Below are 14,566 nucleotides of genomic sequence, written 5' to 3'. Positions count from 1 at the left end.
TACTTGTAGAAATTTTCCTATCAAAGACCATTTGAAATGTGTGCAGCATTTAGGAATGTCTTTCTTCAACCAAATCTGTACTTCAAGCAGAAATGCTCTGCTATTCTAATCCTAAATTCTGGGACTGCATTGCCTTGCCCTTTCCATCCTTGTTATTTCAGAGAGAAGCAGCATCTCTAGTCACAAGGCAGCAGCAAGAGCCTCAGTCTTAAGTCTCCAAGCCCACAGCTCTGAACAAATGCTTTCAGACAACTGTCTACCTTCTGCCTCAGAGAAAGGACAGAGTCCTTTTAAAGACAACTGTCCCTTATACCCCACAGAGAAACTTCCTGTCCTAGAGTATATTGTGGTTATATCTGGGGGACTGAGAGAAAAAAGGGCAGACACATCATCTTCCTCCATGACTGAGGATTAAAGCTGGTTTCTTTTATTTATTCAACAAATTTTTGTTGAAGACATACTCTATGCACACATGAAGTTAGACACTGAGAAAATTGATGCAAAAAGCATTGTCAGAATATTTTCTTGAGATCTGTTTTATGACATTGTGCTTATAGTTAACAATATTGTGCTATACACCTAAGAAGTTAAGAGAGTAGCTATCAGGTTACCTGTTCTTACCACAATAAGAAAATAAACAAATAAGATATATATATATATCTTACTTTTGTCATCCCAATAAATCCTGTATATACAAACAACTTAGGTGAAAAATACTTTTTGTTAAGTTATTAAAAAAAAAAGTATCATATACTTTGTCCCCCCGTGGATCACAGAACCAAGGGAAGAGACAAATATTAACACATAAACACACAAAAACATGTGATTAGAAATGTGATGAGTATTATAAAATGCAGAGAATCAGACACAGAACCTAATTTGGATCCTAAGAGCTTCCAATAGAACATTCACAAAGATGCCAATATTTGAACTAAGGACAAATAGGTGCATGGAGAGGTCCTATGGCTGAGAAGGACTGTTCTAAGCAAAGGGAAGAAAGAAAGTGTAGGTGGTGGCCCCCAGCAGAAAAGAGTTTTGTATATTTGAGCAGCTAAAGTGCTAGTGTGGCTGGAGACTGGCAGACAAGCAGTCCTGCGAGGCTGGAGAGTTAACCAGAGGCAGGTCATGTAGAACCTTGTGGGCCTCTTACAGAGTTTGCATTTTTCCTGAGAGCAATCTATTAAAGTGTTCTAAGCAGATGAGGTTCATAACTCAATTTATATTTTTTAAAAGAAAGTTTGGGGGAAGATATTTATGAAGGTAGTAGGGCTCATTAAACCTAAATTATCTTGCTAGTTTTAAAAGCTTCTTAGCAATATATTCTCTAAGCTCATTCTGTTGTCATTACACAGGTTTCTGACTTTACAAAATGAGATTGCATGTGAACCAAAGTAAGGGCTCACAAGTCATTATCTTTCCCTCAGTCTAGGCCTTTTCCATGCACTGTCTTGTCTAGGCTTTCTCAACCGCAGCACTATTGATATTTGGGGCTGGATGATTCTTTATTGTGGAGGCTGTCCTGTGCATTGTAGGATACAATGTTCAGCAGCAACCCTGGCCTCTATACACTAGATGCCAGTAACAGCCTGTTCTTCCACCCAACTCCCAGTTGTGACAACCAAAAATGTCTCCAGACATTGCCAAATGTCCCCTGGGGGCCAAAATTGACCCCAGTTGGGAAGCACTGATCTAACTGTACTCAAAGAGTCAGGGTTACCATTTAAATACACATAGCTTCTCCAGGAGCCAGCAACTAGAAAAGACCCCAAAATCCATCCCAGAAATGAACTTACCTGAGCCCTGACCATTCCCACAAACACACAGAAGAGTTAATTACCAACTAGTGTAGGAGTCATGTTAATATTCTTTGCACCTAAAATACACATCTCATCCAAATCCTTAAAGTTCAGGAGAAACTTGGATTTGATGAAGTCATTTGGCTTTTCGAAGAGCACCATTCTCTTCTGTCTCAAGACCCTGCAAAGGTCAATGGACAGCCAAGAAGACCCTGCCACCATGGGCTGACATTTCTCTCTCTAACTGCTCTAAACCTTTCTCCTTGATACCTTCATTTCAGAGGATTAAACATCTGATAATCATAGAATGTCTTATGTAGAAAGGTCCCAGAGATAATTCAACCCTAACTGCTCACTTTAAAGGAAATACTAAATCACAAGGGGTGTCACTTGTCCAGGATCACACACAATGCATGTCCATTGGTGGTCAACAAAAAAGACCCTTGCCAATGTTTGATTCAGCACGCTGCAGTCGAAACTACCCTGCAAACAGAATGTTCTGTGTGATTTTTTGAAGTACCTTTTTGCATTTTGAGTATTAGTGGTATTTCCCATACAGATATATAAGGTTTCACAATATGCTGAGGGAATCACTAATGCAGGCAGAAAGAGCAGCTGCCTGTATGGTGGGTCTAAGGAGAAGCCTGTTTAAATTGTTCCCTCTCCCCTCACCACAGTGCCTGGAGTTCCTACTGCTTGAGGTTTTCTCTCCACAGGTCTCAGTAATGATTTAAACAAGTTGACTCAGAAGAGCTCACTAAGTCCATAAAATGTCACCAGTTGTTTGAGAAGCAATTTATGTATAGATAAGTGCATAAAATTGGAGCCAGATTGCAAGGTCTAGAATTCTGTTTCTGCCACTATTTGTTTGGTCAATTATTGACTCTTTCTATGTCCCAGTTTTCTCATTTGTAAAATGAGGATACTTACTAAGCCTATGTTGTCTGACTGTTGTGGGGAACAAAGGAATTAATACATGTTAATACAGATTAGTATACAAGTATATGTGATAACAGTTCCTGGCACATTGTAAGAACTATATTTGTTTCTATTTCCATCGTTAGTTCATAAAAGTCTAACTGTATTAACCATCTTGTATTTATGTACATGTATTAAATATAGGATCAATCAAAGAACAGATATATTTAGATGAAATAAAATAGATCTGCAAAAGCCTGGAACATAGAAAACTACCTAGAGGCCACAAACACAAATAAAATAAAATTTGATTAATAAGTATTAATATTTGAGGATCTTCTATTATATCAATGGTCTGTGTTACACATTAACAGGAAGGGTGTAAAGAAATGTGAGGTCAAATTCCATTCTTTGAGGGGTTTGCAAAGTACACAGAAAAACCGAACACATATTAAAATACATACTAACAGTGCTAGTCACAACCTAGAGTGTATTCAAAAGTCCAGCTACATGGCATAGACAGGAAATGCCAGGGAGGCAAAAAAGGAGGTGGTGGCAGTTTACTGGGGTGCTGTACTGGTGTGCCTTGGACAGATAGGGGTGCTTTGGGTATGGAGTCTAGAGGAGAAAGGGGCCCCCTGGAGCAATGTGGCCATGCTCCACTGGCAGCCAAGGAGAGTGTGGAGCAGGGGCACAAAGAAAGAGAAGCAGCAGAGCTGCAGTGTACACAGACTAGGTCTCCACTTGTAGGAAATTTAGGAAAGTCTCCTCAAGTCAGAAAATACCTTACTTCCTAGTCGCAAATTGTTCGGCTTCAAGGACCAGAAAGCCATCTCAGCTACTTTAAATAAAGAGAAATGTATGTGAAAATAGGAGCATCTCATGGAAACCAAGGCAGGCAGGCCTTCTGAGGGGCTGGAAACTAGAGAGCCCTCAGGAGCCAAGCAGCCTGTGCATGTATGTGTGTGGGGGTAGAGGGCTGCCACCCACATGCTGTCCCATCTTTGCTTCTCTCTCTCTCTCTCTCTCTCTCTCTCTCTCTCTCTCTCTTTCTCTCTCTCTCTCTGTCCTCTCTTTGCTCTGCATACTATGGCTGTCACAAAATGTAACTCAACCACGGAGTCTAAAGGACTTTCTAAGTTCAGAATCCACATCTAATTAATCCAATATATATGTCCTGCAAATTCTCAGTGGAGACTCAAATGAGTCTGATTTCAGTGAAGTGTATACAACAGCTTCAATGAGTATTGTCTGAAAAATGAAGGGTGGAGTGATGGGAACAGAAGTTTTTCCCTTTGGCACTGCTCTAGAACAGTAAGGCTTTCACGGGTGTGTGTGTGTGTGTGTGTGTGTGTGTGTGTGTGTGTGTGTGTGTGTAGAGAGAGAGAGAGAAGCACTCTATCCAAATTATCAAATGAATAGCAAAAACAATACACGTAAAAAGAGAGCACCCAGAAAAGGACTCAGTTAGGAAAGACTGCAAGAGGAAGGTATAAACTGAGCTGAGCTCCCCAAAATGGGCAGGATTATAATTAGAATGAGAAAAAAAAAATGAGGAACACATTTCCAAAGAAAAATGACACAAAGTTTCAAGCTTTAGGGTTGTAAAAAGTTTGGGGTCTGATTGGAGTAGAAAACTAGCACAGGAATTGTGCGATATGAAATGGAAAATGTAGATTCAGCTAAATTATTGACTTGGCCCGAGGCAAAGGAAACCAATTTCAGAAGGACATTTACTCACCACAGCTAAATTGGGTTTGTTAAATCTGCATTTCTTCTCAGGTTAGGGACAACTTGCCAAGATTCTCCTTTATAGAGGTTGTGGCTGTGAATTCCTACTGCAGCTTGGTTATCCTGTTTACTCAATGAAGACAAGTTAGGAGAATGTACATATGAGTACAAGAGCACTTTACAAATCGGCTGAAATGCCAAGCAGGCTACTCTAGTGAGTGGCTAAGATGCTAGAGCAGAGCATCTGCATTCACTAAAACCAAGCCACCAGTGAGATGTCCACTGAAGATAAAGTACCCTTGTGTCAGCTACAGTAGCTGTGGTAGACTGCCCCAGTCACCAAACTGGGAGAATTCTGTCATGTATTCTTTCCCATTAAGCCACTCGCATGTCCTATATGAAACACATAGGTCCCAGGTAGATGAGTAAGGCAGCGGGCAGTGAAGGGCAGCCTCCAGAGGAAGGCAGTCTCTAACATCAGACTAGGAAAGCCTTTCTAAGCACCAATCTTTAACTGAATATCTTCTGAAAATAAACCTCTTTAGTAAATTAAACCAATCTTTTTCATTTCCACAGACTAGCAAACTGAGCTACCATATAACCAGTGCAAAATATATACACATCCAAAATACTGCCACATGGTTTGTATTAGTAAAAAATTAGAACACAACCTAAGTGTCAATCAACAGGTGCCTAGATAAATAAGTCATAGTGCATAAATCCATTAGAAATAATAACATAGGAATATTGTTATGAGAACATACAGGTTATAGAACAGAATGCATAGCATGATTCGATTTATGTAAATTTGTGTGTATGTGTGTGTGTGCGTACACACACATCCTCTATGATGTGTACCCAGAGTTACAGAAGCATCAAGATATATACCAAATGGGAGCTCTTTTAGAGGGACTGCTATTCTTTTTAATATCTATTGTTCATGTATTTTTTACACTAAGCACTAAAACTCTTTTCTTCAGGAGGGAATTTGGAGGAGAAATGGAAAAACATTGAAAGAAAATATGTTTTTCTTAACTCTGACAAGGCACACTGAAAAGCTGACATGGTGTGCATGTTATTTTGTAGATCTCTCAGAATTTATTATAGACCACTCAATGCACTTTTTAATGTAATGATTAGCTTATATTATGCAGTTCTTGAGTAGAACTTGGGTCAGCTCTGCATGCTCATTATTTGTGCAAGTAGCCAGGACAGCCAACTTTCACAGCATGAAAAGTATTGATATCACTGATGGATGAAATGTTTTCCAAGCAATGAAATGGCACTTTAAAAGGGCAAGGAAAAAAAAAAAACTGCAGGTTTCCTGGTCACTGGAATATATATAAGGATCATTCAGAGAGTAAGAGTTCCAAATGCTAACTCTAATCAGAGAACGCAGCTGGAGAAGAAAGAATACTGAGAAAACACTTGAATTTCATTCTCTTAGTCTTATGTAGTTCTGCAACCCTCAGGCAGAAGTTTGTTGCTTGAGATACCCATATAAAGACAAAAGAATTTCCTGAACAAGTTAGCTTCTCCCTTTTGAAATAGATAACATTCCAATTTAAAGGTTGTAAATACTTTCTATTTGGAAGTAACTGGTTCAAAACCTAAGTACATCTTATGCCAAACTAGCCTTTTCCTCTGCATGTTCACAGACCAATGGCAGGCAACCAAATTGAGAAGGAGGTGAAATCCCTCTCATTTCTCTGCTTCCACCTTCCCTAATTCTGTCCCTTCTCTCTTCACATGAAGCCCATGCTCTCAGGCCCTAGGCCTTTGCTTCACAGAAAAACAACAACAACAACAACAACAACAACAAAAAACCAGTTCACTATTATTAAGCAAAAGCACCTGAGCAAGATGCATGTGAACTAAATTACTTGTGCATCTGCAATTGTGATTTTGGACAAGCTACTTAAACTGCCCGGGGCTGAAATAGGTAAATTCAAATATTGAATCTTACTCATAACTTTATAATTCCATGCTTCCATAGTGATTTAATTCACAGCCATTAATACATGAAGACCTTAATTACATAAAGGGATACTGGGATTTTAGAAAGGTCAGCAAGGATTGCAAAACACTTGCTTAGTTCCACCCCTACCCCACCAGCCACCCCAAAAAGCGTATTCCTTAGGATGAAATTTCAAGCATTGACAACCTGGACAGAAGAGAGAATTTGAAGCCTTTCGAGATCCTTCAGACCACACAATAAGAGAGACTACCCACTACCCCGTCCTGCTCACTTCTGCCGTGCTTAGATGGTATAATATTCATAATGCTTTTGGAAAACTCAGAGAAATCTTCACTGGAGCAAATCAGAAGACATATATTTCAGTCTCATTGAAAATTGTACTCTTTCATGTTTCCAATGAAATGGCTAACCAATTTAGTTTCAGATGAGCTTTAAACTTATGAATGTTCATCAGAACCAAATCCCTTTAGGATTCTACCCATTACAGTTGCACAACAAAGTTCATGTGAATCCTTATGAAAAAGCTCAATATTTGGTAGTGCATTTAACATATTAAAGGAAATGTTTTTGTTTGTAAGAAAATGATACTGAATGTAACAAACATATTTAATCCAACTAGATTGCAAACATATTGCAGACTGCATGAAAAGACACATTAAAAGCTGAGATTCCCTATGAATTGGCAAAGTGCTTTTGTACCCTTTTTCTCTTTGGTTCAATTAAGGACCAGTTCTACACTTTAGGATCATCCAGTTATATCCTGCTGCATGTCTATATTTCAGTAAAACATCTTTTCTTCCTGTTTTAGGTTTTTATTCTTTTTTCTGCACTTTTCTTATTCGAACTTTTCATTTTCTCCGTTAGTTCCCCCTGAGCCTATTTTCCTTGAAACCCTGTGTTTTTTTTCTTTAAGCACCCCAGAATGATATGTTCTCTTTTCTACAGACAGCTTCAATTTCACCATTAGTCTTTTTCTTCTTGGTTTCAAGATGCATTTCTTTTTCAGCTAGTAAGTGAGAACAGACAAAGCCTGTGCATGTATTTTCTACTTCACTTGACACTCTCACTAGTTTGAATTGTCATCTGTTCCATATGCAGCAAGTAAACTCAGCAATCACTATAAAATTAAGTTGCTTTTGCACGGGTCAGATCTCTCCTCATGGGCTTTCTAAGTCTAACCACAGATCACATCACTTCCCCACCCTGATTAGAGTAACATCTTCAATGAATTCCTCTCTTCTTAAGGTTGGCACAGGAAGTCCTTCCATAAAATATCCCAGCCTGCAGTATCTGCTCACTCCTTTGGTTTCTCCTCACAATTTTTCCATTGTACTTTCTGCTCAATGTGCTCAAATCCTGCCAGTTTCCCTAAATGCCATGTTCTCATGTCTCATCAAGTCTGTGCCCCTCCCTCCCCCACCTTCCTCTTTGAATCATGTCAAGACTCACCCCTCTGGAGCACCTTCTTATCTTTTTCTTTCCCCACTCCCACCCCTGGATTTGAATGTGTAGCTAAGTTCCCCTGTGCTTCTCTCTCTCACAGGACTTACCTCCAGGTTTTGTCAGAGGTGGTAGTTTATTGAGCAGTTGCCCCCCAGTGGATTCTAAGCTATTCTGAGCAAATTGTGGGGTTCATTTTTTAATTTATTTATACCACAAGGATTTAGCTACCACAAAATAGTGTTTATGAGAGAAACATATTTGTACTATGAAATGCCAAATGAGAAAGAGCACTAAAAGTGTTGAGTGACACACAAGATCACCATAATAAGGTGATCTTATTATCATTATGAGTTGTCAAATATAAGAAGATCAAGGATATGGGTCTGTTTGCAACTTTTGAAAAGCTCAAGTCATGGGTCAGACACCTGTACTTTTGCTTCAAGCTTGCAAGAGAAGAAAACCACTGGGGCAAAAGCCAACTAAGATAAAGGTCACTGTTTTCCTTGCTCAGGAAGTCTTTTACCCTCTAGTCAACATAGGATACTCCTGAACCCAGGAACCAGGGCCACTGTTCCAATGGGCCAATTCTGACAAAGCACCTCAACCTTTCTCACTTCCCACATATCCCTCTTTCCTGCATGTCTCTCCCAATAGACTCTACACTTTTCTCTGATCATGCCATGGAGACTCTGTTAAACAGCTCACAGTCATCACCTCATTGAATTCTTCCATGAATCCCATGAGATAGGTTCGATTATTTCACCCCATTTTAGGTATGAGAGGACCAGGGCTTAAATTGATTAATCAACTTGCCCAAGATGAAACAGAGATAGCGCTGGGATTTGAATCAGGTTCTGACTGACTCTAGGTTTTGAGTTCTTAGTTACTGTTCAACACTGCTTACCCATCAACTGACCACAGCTTCCTCAAACTCTTAGCTGACGGTAGACTCCACCCCTGTTTGACAACCCTTTTGCGAATGCTCCAGAAATAAACTGTTTTCATTAATATGTCTTTATCTTTTCCTTCTGTTCACCCTCTCTTCACTCATCATACCACTGAGTAAAATATTTCATATTGACCCAGGATATAAAGAATGTTAATGGGGATGGTTGGAGACTGAAGTTACTTGTAGCTTTAATTTTCTAGTTATGATTGTCTCAGGTACCAGGATAAGGCGAAACCTAGACAGTAATAAAAATATTCACCAATATTTATTAGGTATTTGCTATGTTCCAGTCACTTTGCTCTAAACTTTGTATAGTCTGTCTCATTTGATCCTCATGTCAACTCCATAAAGTATGTATTTTTATTATTCCCTGATACAAATGAGTAAACTGAGGCAAAGAGAGTTTACATAACTTACCCAAATTCACACATTTATTTATTTATTTATTTATTTATTTTCTTTAAATTTTATTTTGTCGATATACATTGTGGCTGATTATTGCTCCCCATCACCAAAACCTCCCTCCCTTCTCCCTCCCCCCCCTCCCCCCCGACAATGTCCTTTCTGTTTGCTTGTTGTATCAACTTCAAATAATTGTGGTTGTTATATCTTCTTCCCCCCCCCCCCGGTTTGTGTGTGTGTGTGTGTGTGTGTGTGTGTGTGTGTGTGTGAATTTATATATTAATTTTTAGCTCCCACCAATAAGTGAGAACATGTGGTATTTCTCTTTCTGTGCCTGACTTGTTTCACTTAATATAATTCTCTCAAGGTCCATCCATGTTGTTGCAAATGGCAGTATTTCATTCGTTTTTATAGCTGAGTAGTATTCCATTGTGCCTCTGAAAGCAATAGTCCAAATCAAGCAGCCTTACTTCAGAGCCCAAGCTCCTAATCACAAAGCTATATTAGCTCTCAAGAGGTTGGTTCTTTTGACTCAGTACATGTCTGGGGAAAGGGGGGTTAAGATAGGAATGGACAGAGCTGATATTATGGGCTGTCTCAAGAGGTGGTACATTTTACATCAATGGAGGCAAATGTAAGAATAATCATTATGATAGTTAATTTTATGTGTCAACTTGATTGGATCACAGGGTGCCCAGATATTTGGCTAAATATTATATCTGAATGTGTCTATGAGGATATTTCCAGAAGGGACTAGCATTTGAGTAGTATAGGGAATAAAGTAGATTGCCCTCCCTAAAATGAGTGTTCTTCTTTTAATCCCTTGAGAACCTGTCTGAATATAACAAAAAGGCAGAGAGAGAATTCCCTCTCTGCCTGACTGCTTGAGCTGAAGCACATTGGTCTTCTCTTGCCCTTGGACTGAGACTTACATCATTGGTGCTCCTGGTTCTCAGTCTCTGGGACTTTGAAACTCATGCCACTGGTTTTCTGGGGTCTCCAGCTTGCAGATAGCAGATGGTGGTTTCTGCCAACATAACCATGTGAATCAGTTCCTTATAATATTATTATACATATAAATTATTACATATTATTTATACATATAAATTATTATATGTAAATTCATATATAATATTATTATACATATAATTTTATACACATAAATGATTTATTATAAGGAACTGATATATAAATAATTTATCATAAGAAACTGACTCAGTTGTATATAAATATCCCATTCGTTCTATTTTGCTAGAGAACACTAATACACTGTTTTCTAGAATGGTTGCAATAAGAATGTTTAGTACTGCAATAGAAGAAGTCCATAATATTCTTCCAGGACAGAATTGCAACTCTAGAAATATGGGGAAGTTTCTGACGAGGAATTTCCTTGCACCGAGGCAAATACGAGGGTACTTCAAAGACCTTTGTAAAACCCTATGGAAAGATGCAAAACTTTATAGAAAGATTAGTATTTTCTTTTAATTCTATTTTTCATGAACTTTTTGAAATACTCTGATAGGCCATATATATCGGGCATAAAAGTCAAGGAGTCTAGCTTAACCTACTATTGTGCATTAGAAAGGCTTTGAGCCTCTATGTAGGTTATATGTGCTGGATATGGACAGCAAAATTATGTTTTGATCTTTATGATAACATTTTTCATAACGCATTACAGTGATTTATTTACATGTCTATATCTGCTCCTAGATTTCTAGATTTTTGAAAATGAAACTGCCTTAGTTTTTGCTAGCATCCCCATTATCTGACACGATAAAGGCCCTCAATAAGTGTCTAGAATGTTTCTTCTACTGAGAGGGAGTGTTTTTGAATGGATTGCAGGATACAGCTCGTCAATGTAAAGGATGTAATTCCTGAATTATCACACAGGATTTTTAAATTTTATTTTTTTAAAATTTTTTTGAGAAGTTTATACTAACATATAGTTCAATATTCAGAGGGTACAAAAAGGCATTCAATGCAAAAAATCTCTCCATATCCTGTCCTTAACCATCCAGTTATCCCCCAGGGGCAAACAAAAATGCTAATTATTTATTTAAGCCTCAGGAGGTATTTTATGCATATGTAAATGTAAATTTATTTTTTCCTTTATTGCCTTTCTACAAAAATGTAGCATGAGTCCCACTGTTCTGAAAGTGAGTTTAATCCCCAAACAAAATATTCCAAAGTTCATTCACATGAATATATAATGAGTTTTCTCAGTTTTTATGCTTTTATTCCGTTGCTTTTAAAAAATCTATGTTTTTAAGGATTATATTGCATTTCATGGTTTATTTAACCAGTCCATACCATGGACATTTAGGTATTTCCAACAAAGCTGCTTGTTCTTTCTAGTAAAATTTTACTGTTTTGGAAGCAGATTTTGAAAGGCATTTTATTAATACAACTATGTAATTTTTATTAATACCACTATGTAATTTTTAAATCAGAATTATATATGCATATAAAGTGTTAAATCATTCTATACAGATTTTTAATAAAAAATTACAAGTATAACAGAAATGCAACCTTAAAACTATAGGTATTTCCAAAAAAGGAATTTATGTCCTTTGAAAAATAAATGGCCCAATATGTAAAGTTAGCACAAACTTTTCTGAAACTTTCCTGAAATGATAAAAAGAGAAAAAGCCCAGAGATTAGAAAAAGGGTAAACGTCTTTCAAGGAAAATTACATATGGAGACATTCTAAGAAAAACTTTTGAATTATCAAAACACATTATCATAACACATAACACATCTAGGCAGAATATATGTTCATAACAAAAGAAAAAAAAGCAACCTCAACTTATGTTTCTCCACTATATAAAATAGTAGAAGTCATGGAAGCAGCATTCAAGAGACTTAAAGGCAAATTTTAATGGTATCAGAAAGTGGTTTTGATAAAATATCTAATATTTAAATAAAATATTAAAAAATATATGAAACCAATTATATGCCATACATATCTGTGGCAGAAAACAGAAACCATTCTAACTATGTAAGTAAAAACAATATTAATATAGTGAAATAGAGGGTTAAAAATCATTGCAAGTGACACAGAAATAGCTTCTATTGTCTGGGATTCTAGGAATGACACCCAAAATCAGCCACTGTGGCAGATACAAACTTCAAACCCCTTTCTTTTAATATAGAGTTGTCACTGGGAAATGACTGCCCAGACAACCACATTTCCCAACCTCGTTGCATGTAGGAAAAGCCAGGTAACTCGTCCTCCCCAGTGGGAAATGATCAGAAGTGATGTGTGTCATTTCTGATCAGGGATTTTAAGAGGTATACATAATTTTTCCACAATTTCTTTCTTTTTCTGTCAGTTAGACACAGAAGATGATGGGGTATAGGTGATCCCAGAGCCACAAAATGGAAGGAAAGTGTCTGTCAGCATGAACACTGGCATTGAACTGTTCTGAGAAGGAGAAATAGAATGTAAGACAATGAAATCATAGGGTTTATTTGTTACAATAACTGTATTACTACCATTCATACAGTAGCCAAACTTGCCTGACTATGGACTTGTAACCAGTATAATAATTGGGAAGTTAAAGAATCAAGAGACTATGTCTGAAAGGATTGACATCCAAGGTTCTGGAAGTTACCACTGCCACTAAACTGCCTCAAAACACCCAAGAGGCAAGTGACTATACCCTGGGATGCTAGTGCAGAAAAAAGGTCATCTCTGCGGTGGTGTTCTCTGGTAGCAGGAGCAAAGCACAAGGAAGAAGGCTGCTGCCTGACTTAAACCCTGCAGAACCCATGAGAAGCACTGAACTGCCAAAACGAATACGCACCCAAAATATTAGCTGCAAGAGGCTCTAGCAAAGGTGCTTTTAAAGAAGCATTTTAGATTCTGCAGTACAGCAAAGCACACCGAGTGACAATCCACCCCACACTGCTCTGTGAGTTAAATGTTTTTGCATATATGTATATATATGTCGAGGAAAATGCACTAAAATATTAGTAGTTTCCCCTGAAATGGGAAAACATAGGGAATTTTACTTTCTTCTTTATATTTTTCAAATTTTTTGTGATGAGCATATATTACTTTCATCATAAAAACATAAGAACATTCCCTTAATATGTAATACTGTACCAACTGTTGGTAATTTACTTGTTTTTAAAATTTACTATTATTTCATTCTTTACTTGTAGCACACAGAATAGCCCTCACACAAAAGACCCAGAAAAGTATAAAAAGAAGAAGAGTTTGCTAAATTGTAGTCTTTGCACATACGATCTTTCTTTTACTGTCACGATAGACTGTCTGTGTGTGTTGGCTTCTATACCTAAATTGGAAACGACCCTAAACACAGCAGCCATTGTTTTGTACACAAATAATTGTGTTCAGAAATAGATTATTGATTAAGCTAAGTAGATTTCTCCATGATTAGCAATGATACAAAAAGAATTTGTTAATAAAGTTTATTTCAAAAAATTAAAAGACTTAAGAAAATATGTTGTTATTCTGATTAGAGGTACAGGAGCAAAAAAAAAAAAAAAAGACAAACTAAAAAATTATGTATGTGCATATGTTTGCATGCATGTGTATGTATGTCTGTGTGTGTGTGTCCCATTCACCTTAGAAAAGAAAATGGTTTCAGCAGGGATTTCCAAAGGGGTAACAGTAGTATTGCTTTTTATTTAGCAGGCCACATAGGAAAAACATAAAAAACGAATAGTTGGTGATTAAGTGTGGCCAATTCCAGAGGTTCAGCTGGAAGGGAATTGTGGTTTTTCAATCAGCATTCAGAATTCATTATTCTGCCATCATTTATCTCTATTGCAAATCGAATGTTCGATCTTTCCAGCCAGCCACACTGATAAAATGTAAGTAAAGAACCACTAGTAATGTTATAAATGAAGTACTTAGAAGCTTGCAGTAATAGGAGACATTAATAATAACCTTAATGAAAATTTTTAGCAACACAATTTATCATTTGAAAAAGTAGCAACAAATGGTATTTTGTGCTGTTGTCAAGAGCTCAGAAAGAAAATCTATTAATTAAAAATGTATAAGTACAAAGCTGCAATATTATAATCTGTACCAAAATGTGTGAGTATATTGCAAGTTACTTATCAATGTTCCTAGCCAATTATATTTTCTTAGTCCCCCCCGCTCCCGTGGAAATAGACTTAGAAGCCTCCAAAACAATGTATTTACTAAAACCCCTCCCCAACCTGCCAATAACAACAAAAATAACCATGGCGATTCATACTTTCCCAAATGTCCTATCTTTTATGTTCTTTTACAGTGTGACCTTGCCCCTTCTCATCAAGCTGTGGAGTCTAATCCTCCCCATCCTTGAATCTGGTAGTGCTTGTAGATGCTTCAAC

This window comes from Cynocephalus volans, chromosome 5 (assembly GCF_027409185.1).
Source record: "Cynocephalus volans isolate mCynVol1 chromosome 5, mCynVol1.pri, whole genome shotgun sequence".
NCBI classification, from domain to species: domain Eukaryota; kingdom Metazoa; phylum Chordata; class Mammalia; order Dermoptera; family Cynocephalidae; genus Cynocephalus; species Cynocephalus volans.
Note: the sequence above shows the minus strand (reverse complement) of the source record.